Here is a 17,815-nt window from a genome sequence, read left to right as displayed (position 1 = left end):
CTCCAACAGGCAAGTTTTAAGTGTAGCATTGTTGGTTTTGTTTGTTTGTTTGTTTTGTTGTTATTTGTTTTCATTTTTGTGGTGGTGGTAATCTTTTTGTTTCGTTTTGTTCTGTTTTGTTGTTGGAGGGGTGCTTTCTGTTGCTTTAGAGGTTGTTTGGACAGGTGGGTTTTCTTGTTTAGAATGATCTAATTCATTTAATCGAGATACCACTGAGCAAAATAGATCTGTTCCAGGCTTTGTCCCAACTTGTTCAATGACCATCGCTATTTTATTCCACTTCAGTTTTCAAAGGAGAAAAACAATACTAGTGTTTATCTAGAAAAAAGCAAACAGCTCAATACCTCTGCAAACAGCCCTGTCAACATTTCAGTGAAGCAACATAATTTCCTGCTTTGTGATACCAGAAATAAAAATATTAGCAATATTTGGTAACTAATAAACTAAACACACTTCCAAACTGAGCAGAAGATAACACCATCAGCTACAGTTGTTTAAGACTATGCCAGGAAAAAAATATACTCCTAAATTTATACAGAGTTTGCTCCAAATCTGTAATCCAGCTGTGAAACACACCACGTAATCTTTCTTAGTTATAAATTATTGAATAATAATTAAATGTAAGTTGCTGCAAGTATAATTGGACCATTAATTTGTAGTTTTTTCTCCTGTAGTTATTCAACTTCAGCTTTAGTGGAGGTCTCTGAACAGTTTCCTATTACCTTATAATGACATTTGGTAAATGCTTCTCTGCATCCAACAGATTGCTCTGCTTCAACATACTGTACTGCAAGAGGAGGAACTAACTGGAGAATCATCACCATGGACTAATTATTTATGGTTGGAAACGTCAAAGACCCTCATAACTTGCTGAAGCATAAAATTTGCCCTGCCTTTAATTTGTTATAGTCTAATGAGATTTCAAGTTATAACAGCACATCTCAATGCTTTCTCTGATCCTGTTTTAATCAGATTTCTTTTTTTGTTTGTTTGATAGGCTTCAGAGAGAAAATATTGTCTGTTGTGAATATCACCTTAAAAATAATCTCTAGCTGTTAATGACCCACAAAAATGGCTTATGATTATTGTGCAGCTTGCACAACCAGAAACTATTCAATGGATGCTATTTGCTAAGCTCTGCTATGTGCTCAATCGACCCAGAAGAGTCCTCTTCCAGCAAGTCCAACATTTCCTTCTTAAACAGTGTTTTGCTTCTGTCTTACAAGATGATAATAAAAAACTAATTTTAGTAGATTTATATCAATAAGCCCACAAACAAGCACACATCACAGGACAATGCCATTTAAAAAATAAATAAGGAATAAAGAATATTTATCTCAGCTATCAGCTGCCTACTGAATAATACAGAACTATATGTGTTCTACTAGCCAGACTCCAGCAATTTATAAGAAATGGTTTTCCACTTCCCTCTATTGCTTTACAGTAACAACAACCTAACACATTCCTATGAACATTCAGAAATACAGGAGATTACCAGCCTGTTTCAGGGGCCATCCCTACTATTAATATGTGACAAGTTAACAGGTCTTAATTATAAAAGCAACACTAAAGCAATTAAGCAAACTGAGAGATTATGAAGAGTCCCAGATATGGCAGCATGTTTCTTGCTTTAAGATAACAAATATTTTCTATTGAAAGTGAGATTAATCTTGTAAGGTATATCAGAAATCTTGTCCTGACAAAGTTCTTTCCTCTTATCAAAATGAATTCTGGTTTTGGCAGTGACTGTAGAAATAACGTGCTCTGCATTGCTAGTTGTGTACAGTCACTTGAACTGTCACCCAGTGAGACCCAATAATAGTAAGAACGAGCTACAGGACTAAAATCATCTTTGGCCTCGGGCATTATGCCAGGTATTGCAATAGGCAAAAACAGACAAAAATATTCAGATGTTATTCCCTGGAATTGCTTTTCTGTGTATAATGTAACCTCCACACACATATTTTATTTATTTATTTATTGTTACCAAATCAGCTTATCACTTGCATAGACAGAACCTGATTTTCACCCACTTACCTTCAGGACTGTACATACAATTCTGGCTACATATAACCAGATGTATTAATTATCACTGTGAGCTAACTGTACATGTAGCAGATGACAGCTTCACCTGTCAGACCTGAGAGCTTCACCTGTATCTCCACAGGTTAACACCCATGTTAGAGTATTCGTATGCACACTAAAGATGTTGGTGCAATGCATGCACCTTTGGTGGTGTATCAGCATCACAAGCAGATTAAAAGCATGTAACATTATACACGCTATTGAATACTTACTGAAAACCCAGCCATAACTAAACATTCGTATCATCTTTAAGAATAAGAGTTTTTTTCTGCTTTTGGAAATCTGAAGCATTAGGAGGAGGAGTTTGGGGATGTGTGATATGTATTTTGCCAAGCTAGGAGACAACTTTCACTACTAGTTTTCTAGGCATTTCAATTTGAAATCCACTGTATTAGAATATAAGAAGTTAAAAAATGTTTCTCTACTTTATACACAACAATCTTGTACTATTATCTTTAACACACCTTTTGATGATTAGTAAATTCAATAGGCCCTTGCAAAACAAGCTTCTGAGCTGCAAAGCTGGACTACTTTGAGCAATCCCACAGCAGGTGTTTGCAATAATTGCTTGTAGTACCCCTGCTATAGTTGAGTTGAAAGTCAAGCTAGTAAGCGGCCTTTTACAGCAAAATATGAGTCTACAGAACAAACCACTGCATCACTGTCTAATGAATATCCACTGCATTGAGACTAGTGAAATGGCCAGCCAGGCTTTCAAAATACTAATGGAGAAAATATCATTAGAATGTAGCATTAAAATGGCAAGTCTTGTGTTCTTCCAGGAAACACTCTTAATAAAATGAAGTTGAATTTCCCTCTAAACAACAACAAAAAAAATTATACTGAGTCTGTAATCATTACAATATATTATACATTTATATTAAACAACTTACACCTATTATAAGCTTCTTTACACAAGAAATAGTAAGAACAAAAATGGGCCACCACATAACAAATTCTACTCAGTCTTCTCTGCCCCCTTAGTTATTTTTCTTGAATAAATATTTAAGTTTAATGTTAAAATACCAGCCACAATACAGTAGAGAAAAAAATAAAAATAAAAAATAAAAAAAGGAAAGTATTCCTAAAGATACTATTACATTAAATTACCACAGGTATTTATTGGGCTTCTACCTGCTCCATTTGTTTCAGTAGTCACAATTAACACAGAACATGAGATATTTTTATGCTTTTTCTGTCATTAGCAGATGCAGCCTGAAAAAAGGCACATCGCCGTCCCATCAGATCACAAGTCATAAGCACAAACCTGAACATCCACATACTTTGCTTTCTTTCAAGTGCCATTAGTACCTAAGGATATCTAAACTGCAATTTCTCAATCTTTCAGTTTCCCATGTTTCCCTTTTTAATACGAGTGCTACCACTAAGGACCCAAAATGCTGACACCCAACGGCAAAGAGCTCTGTACCAAATGGCCAGCAGATCAGCATTCTGAATGTACTACCTTTGGAAGTTCAAGCTTGCAAACAAGCTTGACTTAGTGAGCTGGAATTGATTTATCATACCTTATATACAACATTTTAAAAAGCTCTTCTGGGCTAATTACATACTCAGTTGATCCCCAAGTGATTTATAAAGTTCCTGACTAATTTTCTTTCTCTTCTGAACAGAGAGATGGAGTACAAAAAACTCATCTACATCCCATAATGCAAATTTTTCCCATTATTGAATAAAGCTTACAGTTAGAATAAAGTAGGAAGATTTTATCTCTGCTTTACTTTTACATTCCTAAAAAATAGAAACCAGACTCACAAATCAGGCTTATCTTTTGCTTTAGTTTTCAGATTAGGTCAGAAATCTGTTTGCATTGGCCTTTGTTTACACAACAGTACTATTACCTCAATACTTTGCAACAAACATATCTTTCATTGTACAGTTCAGAAGTTATTACCTTTACATATACATATGCCACCTAGAGCTGATGTAACATCACCACAGTATTTGTAGTCCTCATGTTTTTGCAAGAACTGGTGAAGAGGATTTAGTGTCACTTTCCTTTGTTTTTCTCATAAACAAAAAACATCCCCAAGGTGACCTTGGTGTTCTTTTTTTAAATTTCATAATGAATGCAAAAAGCAATCAGAAAAGATGTCCAGAGATACAATTCTTTAATTCTTTAGAGAGTGCTTCAAATACATTTGTCTCTTATAAGAACCAAAAGAAGAAAAAAAAAAAAAAACATTATTAATTTAGGCAATTAAGAGTACTTTGAAAGCAATATCCAGTACATTAAAAAACCTGTCCCTGAAGTGCTGCCTACAATCTATGAGAAGTTAATTTTTAGAGCACTTCAAATGAAGAAAGGTCATTTCCTAGATGTGCTCTACACGTTACAATTTTTAATTAGTAACTTAAATGAGAAGTTACTTTTGTAAATACGGAATGAATGGTTAAGTGAATTGGAAATGAAATTAAATACATGTATTACATTTATCATGTTGTTTTGAATAAAATAGGCGTACCAACATTTATCATTTCTTCCTCTTGTGTATCAGATAGGAACATTTGGTTTTCTTTTTTAACACTACACTGTGTACATACCAAAAAAATTGAAGAATTCTCTAGAGTTGTAGAAGAAAAAAATATACAGAGGACAAAAGAGTTAATATTAAATCTAGATAGTTCCTAGGATCGACTTCTATGAATGAAAACTAAATAAAGCCCATACAGACTGTAACTTCAGTTCTTCAGGAAAAGGGGAGTGACTTACAGCGCAACATAGACTCTACCATACAACCCTGCCACTTAATGTTCAGGAAGAGAAGGCAGCCCCCCAAAGCATACAATAATTGGATTCTCTTGGCTCATCTACAAGTTACCAGTCACAATTTTGTGAAGTGCAGGAACAGATTACCTAAGTGAAATTTTACTCTTTACTGATAGCATCAATTCTATTATTGTATACATTTCATAATTGCAAGTGGAAATACATTAAATTATGGATAATTCTCTAAAATTATATCAAGAAGTAAAGAGTCTGAGACAGACAGACATAGTAAATTTCCCTCACAGCAAAGTCAGAGAAAGGACAATACAGTCACCGAGGCAGAGGGCTGTAATTAAAGTTTCAGTCCCCTCTGCAAGAGACTTTCTATACAACTATAAACAGTGCACATCATGTGTAAGTTCCTCCATGTCTCATTTATTAAAACAGAAAAATCTTTCCACATGGTGCCGGAAGTACATGTTATTACTAGACAGAAACTTCAGAAGCACAATGAATTTATCACAAATTACGACAAAGTTGGTCCTCACAGAAGTTAGCAGTTTGTGGGGGATATTTCTCTTTGGTAAAGGCAATGTTAAATGCACTTGCTTAACCCTAGTGAAAGATAGTTTCCTAGTGTAATGCTGTAGGGTAATATTCTCTGATTTTTACACAAGTATTAAAAAGGTAACAAAATGTGATGAGGAGGTTTCATGCATGTTCATTACAATACGGAAATGAAATACTAGCATAGAATCCTTTCCAAATTCATTCATATGAATAATGAAGCTAGAATAGATAAAAGCATGGGTTTTGTATTTGTTATTATTCTGTATGTCTTCAGAAATGCTTGATAAAATGTTCCCCATTTGATCTTTCAATCATTAAGAATAATTACCATAAAGCAGGAAAAAAAAAATCTACAGAAAAGCCTACAGCTCAAAAAATTAACGTACTCTAACTAAAATCTTTCCACAACATTAAAAATCATCATCAGTTTGGAATAAAGGTTTGTTTCAATTAAAGGATACAAGTACACATAGTCATACAAATTACCACATTCTGTCTAACTGGAAGACAGTAATAAACTTCAATTTGATAAAGCAAAAAGATTTCACGGGCCCACATTTCATAATACAAAATGTGTGTGCAAATATACAGGGAGGTAATGGTCCTACGTTCCCTCTCTTCTGCCTCTACTGGGTAATTCTCAACTGACGATGAAAAAGTTTGCGTGCAGGTTAGAAATTTCTTCCTCTCACACTGAAAAAGATACCAACCGTGCTTTAAAGGATGACTAGATACTTAATGGAAGTATTTAAAGAATTTTAAAGAAATAAAGGAAGAATTTAAATTATGACAAAGATAAACAAGGTAGATAATGAAATGGAGCAGAAAAGCAGATCTGTAGGGGATGAATGCAATTAAAAACATGGGCTGACAGGGCAGAACAGAGCTAAAATAGTATGGCTCAAGGTAGCAGAAAAGCACAGATCTGCAAATACAGTATGCCATAACTGACGAAAGAATCAAACTAAGGAGCCTTAAGAATAAAACCTTCTTCAGCCACCTGAATGATCACCTCACTCAACCTGCTGGCAGTGCTATTTGCAATGCAGCCCAGAATGTTGTTACCCCCCCTGCCCTTTTTTTTTTATTATTTTTTTCCTGTAAAGGTGTATTGGTGCTTCATGTTCAACTTTTTGTCAGCCAGGACTTTCAGGTGTTTTTCTGCAGAGATGCTTTTCAGCCAGCCAGCCCTCAGGCTGTACCAATAAATTGAGTTATTCCTACCCAGCCACAGGACTTTGCATTTCCTTCCATTGAACTCCACACAGTTTGTGTCAGCAGTACCCTTCCACAGTCTAAGTTAGTCATAATGCTGTAATAACGCTGAATACATTTACATCGAGCAACCCCACCAAAGACTGTGGTAAGCCCAGCATAACTCCACTATGAAGTAGATTAGTTAATTTTTAGTTTTAGTTTTTATTCTTTTAAACCACCAAGACCTCAACAGAGCGCCTCAGCAAGAGAATGGGCTTTTTGTCAATGACAAGAATATGAGGAAAATGCTTTTGCACTCCTCAAATAACTTTGTTCTTGAAATTTCTTGGTTAGTCACCACATCCCTCTTCTGTCTCTTGGTTGTGCCTGAGACCTGATCTCTGGACTTGATCCAGAGGTGAATGTACCATTCCAGTAAACGGTTTGGGCTGAAAGTCAGAGTTTGCATAACTTGAAGTTTTTGTCCTTTCTTTTCTTACATGGCTTACAAGATTATGCACTAAGTGTGCCTCACTTGTCTTTGTTTTAGAAATAAACCATTTTACTAGCCTTTGTCAGGCATGATTAGAAGTATTCCTTATCTCAAGCAACAAAGGTTGAGTCGAATAATTCTTCTGTTTCATTTTGACATTGCTAACTGCTTTAGCTCTTAGACCACTGCCTACAAAGCATGTCATGTTTGTGTATCTTTCTGCGATAAGCCATTTCATTGACTGTGTATCATTTAAAACTAAACAAACACCTTCTGTCTTTTTCCTGGCTCTACCTCAGCTTGTTAAGTACTACAGCATATGTCATCTGTTTCCCTAAACAACCTACATGAGCACAGCACTATGGGATTAGTAATTTAAGAAAATGAAGAACAAGCAGCAGTTGGCACACATATGCAGTCACATTTGATTTGCTTTAAGTAGCCATTTTAATACAATCTCTTCCACCCAATAAACATGTCTATAAATAACATTAAAAAATAACCTTGTTCCTGTAGGCACCACCTTCTTAAATACCGCAATACATGAGGCATTAGAAGAAACAAATGAACAGAAGCCTCTAAGCTGTCCTACAGAGATGGTAGAAGAAACCTCCTCTTTGGAGCATCTGCTGGAATTGTTCTTTAATAAAGCTAAATCCATTTTGTGAAAGTGTTTACCAGAAACAAAAATGAGTTTGTTAACCTAAAAGAAAGGTAATTATTCCAAGTGTTGTTCTAACCTTCCTTCTTTAACCTAGCGCAGACAATGTTGCCGATATTACCACTAGATAACTGGTTGCAAGTATATTTATTTATCAAGGGCAGAATCAGACATTTTCACAAAATATTCTCAACTCCTTCTGCATTGGCAGAAAAATGTAGCAAGGTCTAGAAGATAACCTATTTAATGCAGGAGCAAAAATATTTCCATTTTTGCGACGAAGAAAATTAACTACAGCACATGTGGGGCCTTAAACTTTCACCATGTAGACCTGCACATGAAAATACAGCCATACAAAAAGTCGAATATCATTCAGTTGCAGATGAGTTTTATGTATATGTTCACATTATAATATTCTTCAGCCAGTTTAATTTCACAGAAGTCAATGACCTGGCCTCCTAGTTATTCTGAATTACATCTGGAATTGCATTCAAATTGGACATCTCTGTTTGCTTGTTTTTTCAGTAGTAAAACAAATTCAAACACAGCCTCTGTATCACAGAAAGCACTGTGAAACCTGAATACACTAAATACATTTGGTTCAGGCAAAAATGAAATAAACCTAGAAACTTGGTAGAGATTCCCTCTCCTGTACAGCTCACTTTGTCATGCAGGGATATCAGCAGAGATGCTCCTGAAGATCACTCCCCAGGAGAGGAACCTCCCTCACCTCATGGAGTTATCCTAACAATTATCTGTGGAGCTTTGCTGTGGCCTGTATCAGGGAACAGAACCAACTGAAATAAAATCCTGCTCAATAAGGTGGTTTACACATGTTCTTTTCCCTGTTGTGGTTCACAATACAGTCCACATGGTAAGGGAGCCATGAAGCTCCTTTGCTGATGCTGACAGACCCACGTAACTGCCCCATATTTTCACCTGACACAGAATGGAAAACATTGGCACAGATAGTGAAAGGGGAATAAACAACTGTAACATGTCACTTACAGTACTCACTGTGGCTGGCAGCAGGGGAACAGGGAAGTATAGTTCTAGTCCCCATTCCAATTAACTGAAATATGCTAAAACAGAACAGTATCAAGTAAATTAGAAAGATGAAAACAAACAAAAAAAAACAGCATATGCAAGAAGTAAGCAGCTAAGGGAGAACCTACAGGAGACAGGACACTCTACATCATCTCTGCTTTGACTGAGAGCTGAAGTAGGTATTTGAACCTGGATTTTCATAACTAGTTAGAGCACAAGCACTGGGGAAGAAAGCTTCAGCATTTTATGCTACCTTATTTTACAAATAATATTGAAACTTTTCAAAGTCTAAGGCAAAATTTCCAATGCCCTTCTTTAAAAACAAACACACACAGACACACAAAACACTAAAACTAATAAAATCAAAATATTTTTCTTTGAGGCAAAAAAGAATTCCATGCAAGTTGAAGCTAAAAATCTTCTTTATCACCACTTGCAAAACAAAATGTGAAGTGAACAGAAATGAATTTATCTTAAGTGTAAAATAGGTTTTTTGGGTAGAGGTTGTTCCCCCCGCCCCCCCAGTTACCCAAATGAAACATAAAGCTGTGCTCCTTCTAGAGCTTATTAGGAGAAATGGTCCTAAACAAATATAGGTCAAAAATAATTAATACGGATACCTACTGATTAAACATTTCTAGATATTTTTTCTGTGTGTAATGAAAAAAATATGTTTGCAATAATCCATATTAATTATGTTGATCCTGTGAATTCCTGTAATCTTCCTAGTTGGAAGGGAAGCCCTTCAAGAGATTTTAATTTTTTTCTGACCCAATTGCACGGATTGTCGAGAACGCATCAGTGATACAGTTAATGCCCCAGCTTTCCCAGGAGCAGCCAGCCAAGCAGAAGGTAAAGGACAAAGTTCTTCCAAAAGCTTTTTGGAGATGAAGACCAAAAAACTTCAGGGCATATTAAAAAACAACAGAGTGAAATATTCATAATCAAAATATACACTGCTTTTTGAGGGTCTTCCCAAATACACATACAGGAGTCCACATTTAAGTACCTGCATTTTTACACTAGTCACATTCAGTTGGTCTGATCATCAGCAAAGCTCTGGTTGCCTACAGTGGCTGTTATCTGTCCCACCAACATATCAGGACTGCATTTCTAACTATGGTCCCCAGTAAGAAAGTATTACAATAGCTAGCCATTTAAAAATCACAGGTCAAGAGTTCATTCATTTTTCCCAGTACAAAATATTTTCAGACGCACAGCCAGTTATAAAAATACCTACTTGCAAATGGGATGTGTTTGGCATATCTGCTTTTTCACTCTCTCATGTGCTCCATTTCCTGTAATGGCATAAGTTTGATCACAGTTTTGTGGGTCTGAACAGAGATTTTGCCTAACAACTAAATAAAATGAGAATGTATAAGAAAAGTTAGGGCTAAGGATAGCTTAAAACCAAAGTGATTTAATACAAGTGAAAAGGAAAATCAGAACAATTCTTTATAGTATACCTCTGAAACCAGTGAAGCACAGAACTTAATGACAACTAACTGGAATATATTTTTTCTGCAAAATAAGCAAGTAATTTTTTCTCTTCCCCAATACATTAAATAAACTGAAAAACAATCTGGACTGAAAAACAATCTAGCACTTGGGTAATTGAAAATGCAGAGCACAACTCTCCCAGGATGACAAAAAAACGTATGTCACAGCCTCCTATTTTTCCTTTAAAATTACAGTAACGCACTGAAGATTTCTGCCACTTGTTTTTCTCAAAAACTAACTTTACTGCATGATAGGGAGGTAGATAAAATATTTAATATTAATGAAGTAACAACTTCCTTGCTTTTTAAGTCTTTACTGATAGGAAGTAGAGGAAGTGTACTAACTCCTGGCAACTTACAAAGACAAAAACAGGCTTTTCTCAAGTCATTAATATAACATAGCTAAGGAGCTTTAGTTAGCAACCTTTACATTTTCAGCATTCGCTTGTCTATGGCTTAAAATACTGTCATTCTCTCCCAGTTCTTACAGACATTAGCAAAAGAAACGTTTTTGTTTTCATTCGAAGTTTATAGATGAACATGAAAAAATTGAGCAGTTTAATGCTTGTTGGGGTCTTCCATCAAGACTCTATCACTCCCTTTGCAACTGATGGGGGAAATCTGCCTCCTCTACACTGAGTGAAGCAAGGAAAAAAATGAAGTGATTCCTTCTTTGCTGGGAGTCCTTTTGCCAACATACTACAAGGGACATAACTCATTTTAAACTCATAATCTATCCTGAATCCAGATCAAGAATGACGTCTGTTCAAGTCTGTATTTCAGGTAATGCATTGAAAGCAACTACAGTAATCCCAGAGCAGCAAGCCTTGTATTTGTAGGTTCTAAGTACTACAACTAAAGCGAACACAGAGGTGGACCATTTACAGGAGTGGCTGCAGCAAACAGTCCTTGAATATCTCTCCGCTGCCTCCCAGAACCTCTGTATCAAACAGAACAGAATTCAGTCCTTAGCTTCTTCAGGATACAAAACGGGTTCATTCTATGGACTCTGCAGATAACTTCGAAAACTCTTCATCCAAAGCTCAGGCTTCATTTATGATTACTTTGGAGTTCTCCTACATAGGATGAATAACATGAAGGACAGAAACATTTTTCATTTCTGCACATGCACTCCTCCCACAATATTTTATAGGTTTTATTTTCAATTTTGATACAGGTAAAAAGAGGATATCATAAAGAAATACTCCCTGTAAGGTCACCTAAATTATGTCAATTTGCCTTTTCTGCCTAACAGGAACACTCAGCTGGGCCTAATATGATACATTTTTTTTGGAAGTCTGAAAATAAGTTAGGAAAGTGACTTGGCAGGATTCAGCCACTATAAAATTCAGGTATTAATTAATTTACCATAAATTGAAAATGCCACTAGGCAGATCCTTCCAAGTTTTCACGGCACTGTGCAAGTTACCTTCCTTGAAGTATATTAATTTTATCTTCTTTTAGAGTAAGATATGAAAAGAGCTTTTTTTCACATAAAATGCTTTCAACCCAACAAAAACTTGATACACTTCTCTTCAGTATTTAATCTTTTCTCAGCACTAGTCTGCTGATGTAAAACAATACAGAGTCATTAAAACATGTAACGCTGTATGGACTAATAAGAAAACTTGAATATCTTCTACATTTGCTTCTGCTACAAAAATAATAATAACAATAATAATAATTAAGATGTATTCTATTATTACAAAAGGAATATTATATCTTCTCTTTTCCAATATATTACCAGTTAAGAAAAGACCAATACTGAAAGGCAAAGTTTAAATCTAGTATCTACCATCTGTTTCCCTTTGCATTCTCAAAGGAAACAGTTCTTTAAAGAAACTCAAACAGGGCACAAAAAGCCAGGAAAAAATCAGTACTGTTAAAATATAGAGCTAAACTTTGCCTGAAGTATTTCGTAGAATAGTTGCTGCTATATCAGATCAGGCTATGCTCATGTAGCTATGTGGAGAAAAAGAAAAAAAAAAAAAGGTATTTGCCTACATTAATTTTATAGAACATGCAATAAATTACTTCTTTGCCTATTAAGAGAATACCTATGCAAATTTTACAGATACTTCTCAGATTACTTGTTAGAACAACAAAAAGTGCCAAAAATGTGTCTCATACTCAGTTTGTGGTTTGCGTCCCCCACAACAGCAATTATAACTTATGTATGTATTTTATAACATACGTAATATAACGTATATATATTATAACATACATATAATGTATGGAACTGCCTGTCAGTATAATAGTTAAGTTGATAAATCAACTGGGGGGGGGGGGGTTAGAAAGCTATAAAAAGATTAGATGGTTAGATAATAAATTATAATTAAAATGATCAAATAGAGGGAAGCATAATGTTGAAGACCAGGTGTTCTTCCCCTTTTGATACTTCCTGGAAAGTAATAATCTACTTGATGTTAATAAATGCTGTTATTCTGTAATTAATGGTCACAGGCTTCCATAGAAGCTGGAAAGATTTAGACAACTGATATACCACTTGCAGGCTGGAAAACTAAGGACAGTATTTCATGAAAAGCAAATACAAATGGCTGAAGACCATAAGGATGAAACCAGCCAGGGCTGGCTGAAATTTGAGGCTTCTTGGAGATACTGGAAGAACTGGTTGTGTTAAATAACAGAATTTTGAATATTTTACTCTCATTAAAACCTTATAAGTACTTCATCTGTTCTTAGACATATCTAAGCAGCTCACAGATTTCTGGTAACGTCTTTTCTAAATACTGTATTGTAAAGGTATGTATAGGACTAGGGACAAGGCGAATAGTTTCCTCTTCAATCATTTGGATGAGTTGCAAGTTATAAGTAATATCTATAAGGGAGGCTGCAGGCCTGCTCATATGGCATTACCATTTCTGAAGTGAAAAGTACACACTCAAAGGAATACAACCAATCACAAAAGAACACAATAGCTAATTATGCACCTGCAACTTGTGATATGTTGCCTCAACGCCCACTTAGATTTTACAATATATTAACACAGAGCTGAACTCCTGACTTTCAGTGTGAGCTTGCTTAAAACAAAACAAAAAAAAATGAACAGAGTACACTTCCCTGAAGGAAGTAACTTGTAATCTTTTTGTTAACCCCATTATGTGCAATATCATTTCATCACCCTAATACTCCCTGCAGCTGCAGCAGTCTGGCAAGCACAAGTCACAAGAAAAACTCATTTACATATGGCTTCTGGCCTTGTTCACTAGAAAAATTTACTAAGACAAATTACAGTGTCAAACGAAAGCTCATTAAATTTTTATATCAGATTGCTATGTTACCCTTAGCTCCCTGGGTATTCATCCCTCTTTCTGTCGTTAGTTTTCAGTTCTTAAGGCTCAAATATTTTCAAGGGCAGAAGAGGACCAATTATTTAAAAAAAAAAAAAGTTATTTGCTTACTGGTATAAAATGAAGCATACAACCATCACTAATTCGCATTTACCAAAAATATAGCTCAATTACCATGTCACACTAGACTGCTGAATAGCAAGATATTCCCACATGCATTTAATCTAGTGCCAGTATTTCTGCTGAGGCTACAACAGCAATTAAACATACAAAAATTGGGATTAAGCACTTTTTCTACTATTTTTCTGTCCATTACAGTGAAGTTTTATACAAAAAAAAAAAAAAAAAAGAACCCCTGGTCCATTTATCTGGTGATTATACGAATGTTTCAAAAGATTTAAAAATCCTTTGACATCTGGAGAGGTTGTAACAATTATAAGCTTCACCTTGAGCAACAGTTGTGTCTGATATTTTCAAGGAACAGTCATTTAAAGAATTGAGGGACATTAAAGTTATATTCCCATATAGTAAGTAAAGTAAGTACCATAAAGTAAGTACCAAAAAGGTAGATAAACAATCCAAAAAGTTTTTTCTGCTTAAAAATAAGAATGGTAAATTGAAAAATGCTTATTTGCCACCAAAATCCCATTTTCAGAATTTATTCTTTTTCGTCTGTTCTCTTTTTTTACTGGGCTTAAAACAAAAATGTTTTAGAAATAAGTACTTACAAATTGTGTGCATGGCTAATATTCGATTATGCATTTCAAACTTTTAGCTTTAGCTCTTGTTCAAAAAGAACAAATACATTAAAAATGTGATTTTATTCACCACCACTTCAAGACGTTTTAATTTGCTTTTAGGCTTAGCACATCTAAGCATCACTTGATGGAAGGCAGTCATTCCCATCCGGCCCAAGCCAGCACAGCAACAGTCAGGTAGGATCCAAATCAAAGCAATTGCTTCTGAAACTTCACAGCAGGTGGAATCTCTCTTACAAGTGTCATGGGCAGCATATGTTAACCTTGCAATGCCTCCCCCACAACTTTTTTTTTTTTTTTTAAAGAAAGCTTTCTAGGTTCTTAGAGTTTTGCTTAATCGGGATTGTACTTTAAATCCAATGTCAACTCATGAACTGCACTTTATCAGCTACGAGCAGTTTAGCTAAATAACTAACCCAAAGGAACATCACACAGATCCCCTGTTTTTCAGATGCCTGGCTCACACAAGCTACTACTCACCACCACCTGAGCAGAGTCAGCTCAGTAAGCCCTGGAACAAAACCATTGATAAACAAACAAACAAACCCTGCAGAATAAAGTAAAACAAACAATACCAGGTGCTCACTAAGAAGCACTTCCCCAGTAGAAGGGGAGACAATCTGAGGTATGCACTCCCCTTCTTCCTGGCAGGCAACCATACTAATTTGTCACAAATCCCGTCACAACAGGCTACTACATCACACTTGGTCAGCTTTCACGATGCATGACAGCACAATGGCCTCGTTCATTCCACTGTCAGCCAGGCCCAGTAAGCGGACAGGCCTGCAGTGAGGGGATTCCACCGAGGGGGGTTAGTGGCAAAGTGACCCAGCCAAGCAGCCATGGCTTCTACCTGAATGTTACAGCCTTTGTGCTGACGAGAATACAGCTGCAAGTCAGACTTACTGATATTTCAGAGGCTTTCGACGTCAAGTATCCAACCATGCAGATGCACGTTCCCACCACGTCAACTAATGACTGAAAGTTTCATGCATAACAAGACAGAGGAAGACTTCCTTTTGAAGTACTAATCAAATTTCAACATGGAAATTGAATTGTATTTTAAAAACAAGCTTTCCAGCAAACATTGTTTTCTGAACAGAAAGGCTTCTCCCTTCAGAGGAAGCACAGAGCTAATCCCAACAGGTAGCGTCTTGACTGACATTATCTCTTCCTGGGCAGAAAGCAATTTCTGCAAGAACTCTGCAATTTGGAGCTTCAAGTTATAACATACATTCGGGGAGTCATTTTTCTAACAGAAATTATAGGGATGTCACTTAAGAGGTTCAATACTGCTATGAGGTTGCTGCTTCTCACCTTTTTTTTTTTTCCTCCTCACTGTAGCACCATCAGAACTGTCACTATTTGCTTTAAGTAACAACACTGGAAGCACAATTTTCATTTTGCAAAATATCATCCTGGGACTTATTGTAATTTAGAGGATTTGTGGTAAGAGGTAAGGAGTATGGGTGCAAATCACTGGAAAAAAAATGCTGTGCCTCCTACAGATGAAGGTAAAAATGGAAGGTACTGATTTTTTTTTCTTTCCCCACCAATACAGAAATCAAAATCCTGCAACTTCAAATCAACTGGCTGCATCAGAAAAGAAACACTTGCTTAAGGAGAACTACTATTCCTAACTTCCCAAATACTTAAAAGTGGAAGCAGAAGACTTCTGATCGCATTTTAAAATTTATGTGATGTTTGCCATTTATTTTGTAGAACAAGACATATTACTGAAGTTTTTCTAAATCTTGTACATGACTCTCTTGGCTCAAACATAATAGATTTCAATAACTCCTGAGGGAGCTTTCAGTCTTCTGATGTCAACAAACCAATATTACTCATGCACATTTCCAGAAACACTCAAAAAGTCCTCACTCTCCTTACAGACAGATGCCTACCACAAGAGCTGAGTGGCTTAGGCACCCACCAGCTGCCCCAGCTCATATGCACAGACCCTCTGCTCACTCCTATTTTCTGCCTATTCACTAATTTATAAATAGCAAATTACATTCAGCTATTCATTTACTTGACTTACACCAAAGTATTTAATTTACTGTGGCCTTTCTGACTGAAATTAAGTCAAGGGCAAAGCAACCCATTTGACATCTAATCTTCCTAGCTATTGTTGCACAACAGCATTTAATGCTGGAAATGGCTTGAAATTGAAAACAATTTGAAATTTGTGCAGACCATAGGCAATGTAGATGAACAAATTTAATGGCAGGTAGTGCTTAAATACCTGAAGTTGTCTTCTAAATTTCCAAACATCAGCTACAGAATTGCACTTTACTTTCTGCTGCTAGCTGAGCAAGGCCGCTCTTTTATCCAGAACCTGTCACTCTCCTAAATTAATTAGAACCAGTTCAGCGATCCATATCCAGGGTACTTTCTACAATCATTGACAATTGATTTCCATCTAATTCACAATGGGACAAGCTCTGGCCTTCAGTATGACCCAATATTCTTTCTTCATCCATGTGTTACATGACGGCTAAATTCACGTAAGGATTTCTAATCAGAAATCTCTGCCATTGATGTCTCAGCTTTCAACAAACTAATTATGGTATCTGTGAACAAATAACACTCAGAGGATTTTCTAGTTTGTTTTTTGGGGGGGAAGGTTATTTGACTTCTTTGTGAAGGCTCCTTTCCAAATTTATAATATTAATGAGGCAAAATTATCTGACACATGGTATGTCACTAAAATAAAGAACATTTACTCTAGACACATAGGTCCCACTGACTTCAGTGAAAAGTTCTGCATATTTGATATGCCACAGAAAATTACAGAAGATCAGGAGAAATAAAACTTTAGTAGAATCATGGCATCTGCTGACTAAAATTTGACACAAGCACATCATTCTTCATTATCCCACTTGAGAATTTGGGATTACACTGGTGCGACACGCTACTGAATCAGGCTTTTGTCCATTGGGAATATCATGGGCCTTCTAGTGCCTGTGAAGAGAAGAGCTGGATATTGTTCCTAAATTTGGGCATCTACATAAAGTGTGCATTCTACCTACAGATGGTAATTCAGCCTTTAAACATACTTCTGCATAAGGTACTGTTTAAGTCAACATGGCTTCTGAAGCTTTCGAGGCATGATTAAGAAATAGAATCAGCCTAGTTTAGTTAAACAGTGTGATTAAGTCTAAACTGGCTATTTTTCCCATCTATATCAATTTACCTTTAATTCACAATATACTCCATATTTGTTTCTTTCTCAATGTTATTTTAAATCAAAAGCGAATGTTTTTTTAACTGCTTTGAAAACTGTGCATTGAGCTTAGAATAAACAGAATAGTTTGAAGTGACTGCAATAGAAAAACTACATATAGAAATGTCTAGGTTTGGGGTTTCTCTCCCCCCCCCCCCCCCCCCCAATGCAAAGTTGAAGCTACTTCTTTCCCTTTTTTCCTTTTTTTTTTCTTCCCATCAAGCAGAAAAAAAATAAATA

At 35.9% G+C, this 17,815-nt stretch overlaps 1 protein-coding gene and 1 long non-coding RNA gene across 23 annotated transcripts in view; one reads left to right on the top strand and one right to left on the bottom strand.

Annotated features, from left to right (window-relative positions):
* LOC106039565 (uncharacterized) overlaps positions 1-15,163 on the bottom strand; it is a 506,901-nt gene extending 491,738 nt beyond the window's left edge. For 19 of the 22 annotated variants that reach the window (XR_010834540.1, XR_010834541.1, XR_010834547.1 and 16 more), the window contains exons 1-2: positions 14,925-15,163; positions 10,018-10,079 (exon numbers count right to left, since the gene is read on the bottom strand). The gene's annotated coding sequence lies outside the window, so the exon portion shown is untranslated. Of the gene's footprint in view, positions 1-5,531; positions 8,066-8,751; positions 8,817-10,017; positions 10,080-11,165; positions 11,357-14,829 lie in introns of those variants that run through there. The other 3 variants (XR_010834572.1, XM_067004427.1, XM_067004428.1) reach the window with 3 other exon arrangements.
* A 5-nt stretch (positions 15,164-15,168) lies between these two features.
* LOC106039571 (uncharacterized) lies at positions 15,169-16,968 on the top strand. Its single transcript, XR_001209370.3, has 3 exons — positions 15,169-15,495; positions 15,694-15,805; positions 15,911-16,968. It is a non-coding gene; the product is annotated as an uncharacterized lncRNA (long non-coding RNA).
* The last annotated feature ends 847 nt before the right edge of the window (positions 16,969-17,815 follow it).

This window comes from Anser cygnoides, chromosome 12 (assembly GCF_040182565.1).
Source record: "Anser cygnoides isolate HZ-2024a breed goose chromosome 12, Taihu_goose_T2T_genome, whole genome shotgun sequence".
In the NCBI taxonomy this organism is placed as follows: domain Eukaryota; kingdom Metazoa; phylum Chordata; class Aves; order Anseriformes; family Anatidae; genus Anser; species Anser cygnoides.
Note: the sequence above shows the minus strand (reverse complement) of the source record. Positions and strands in the feature narration are given on the sequence as shown.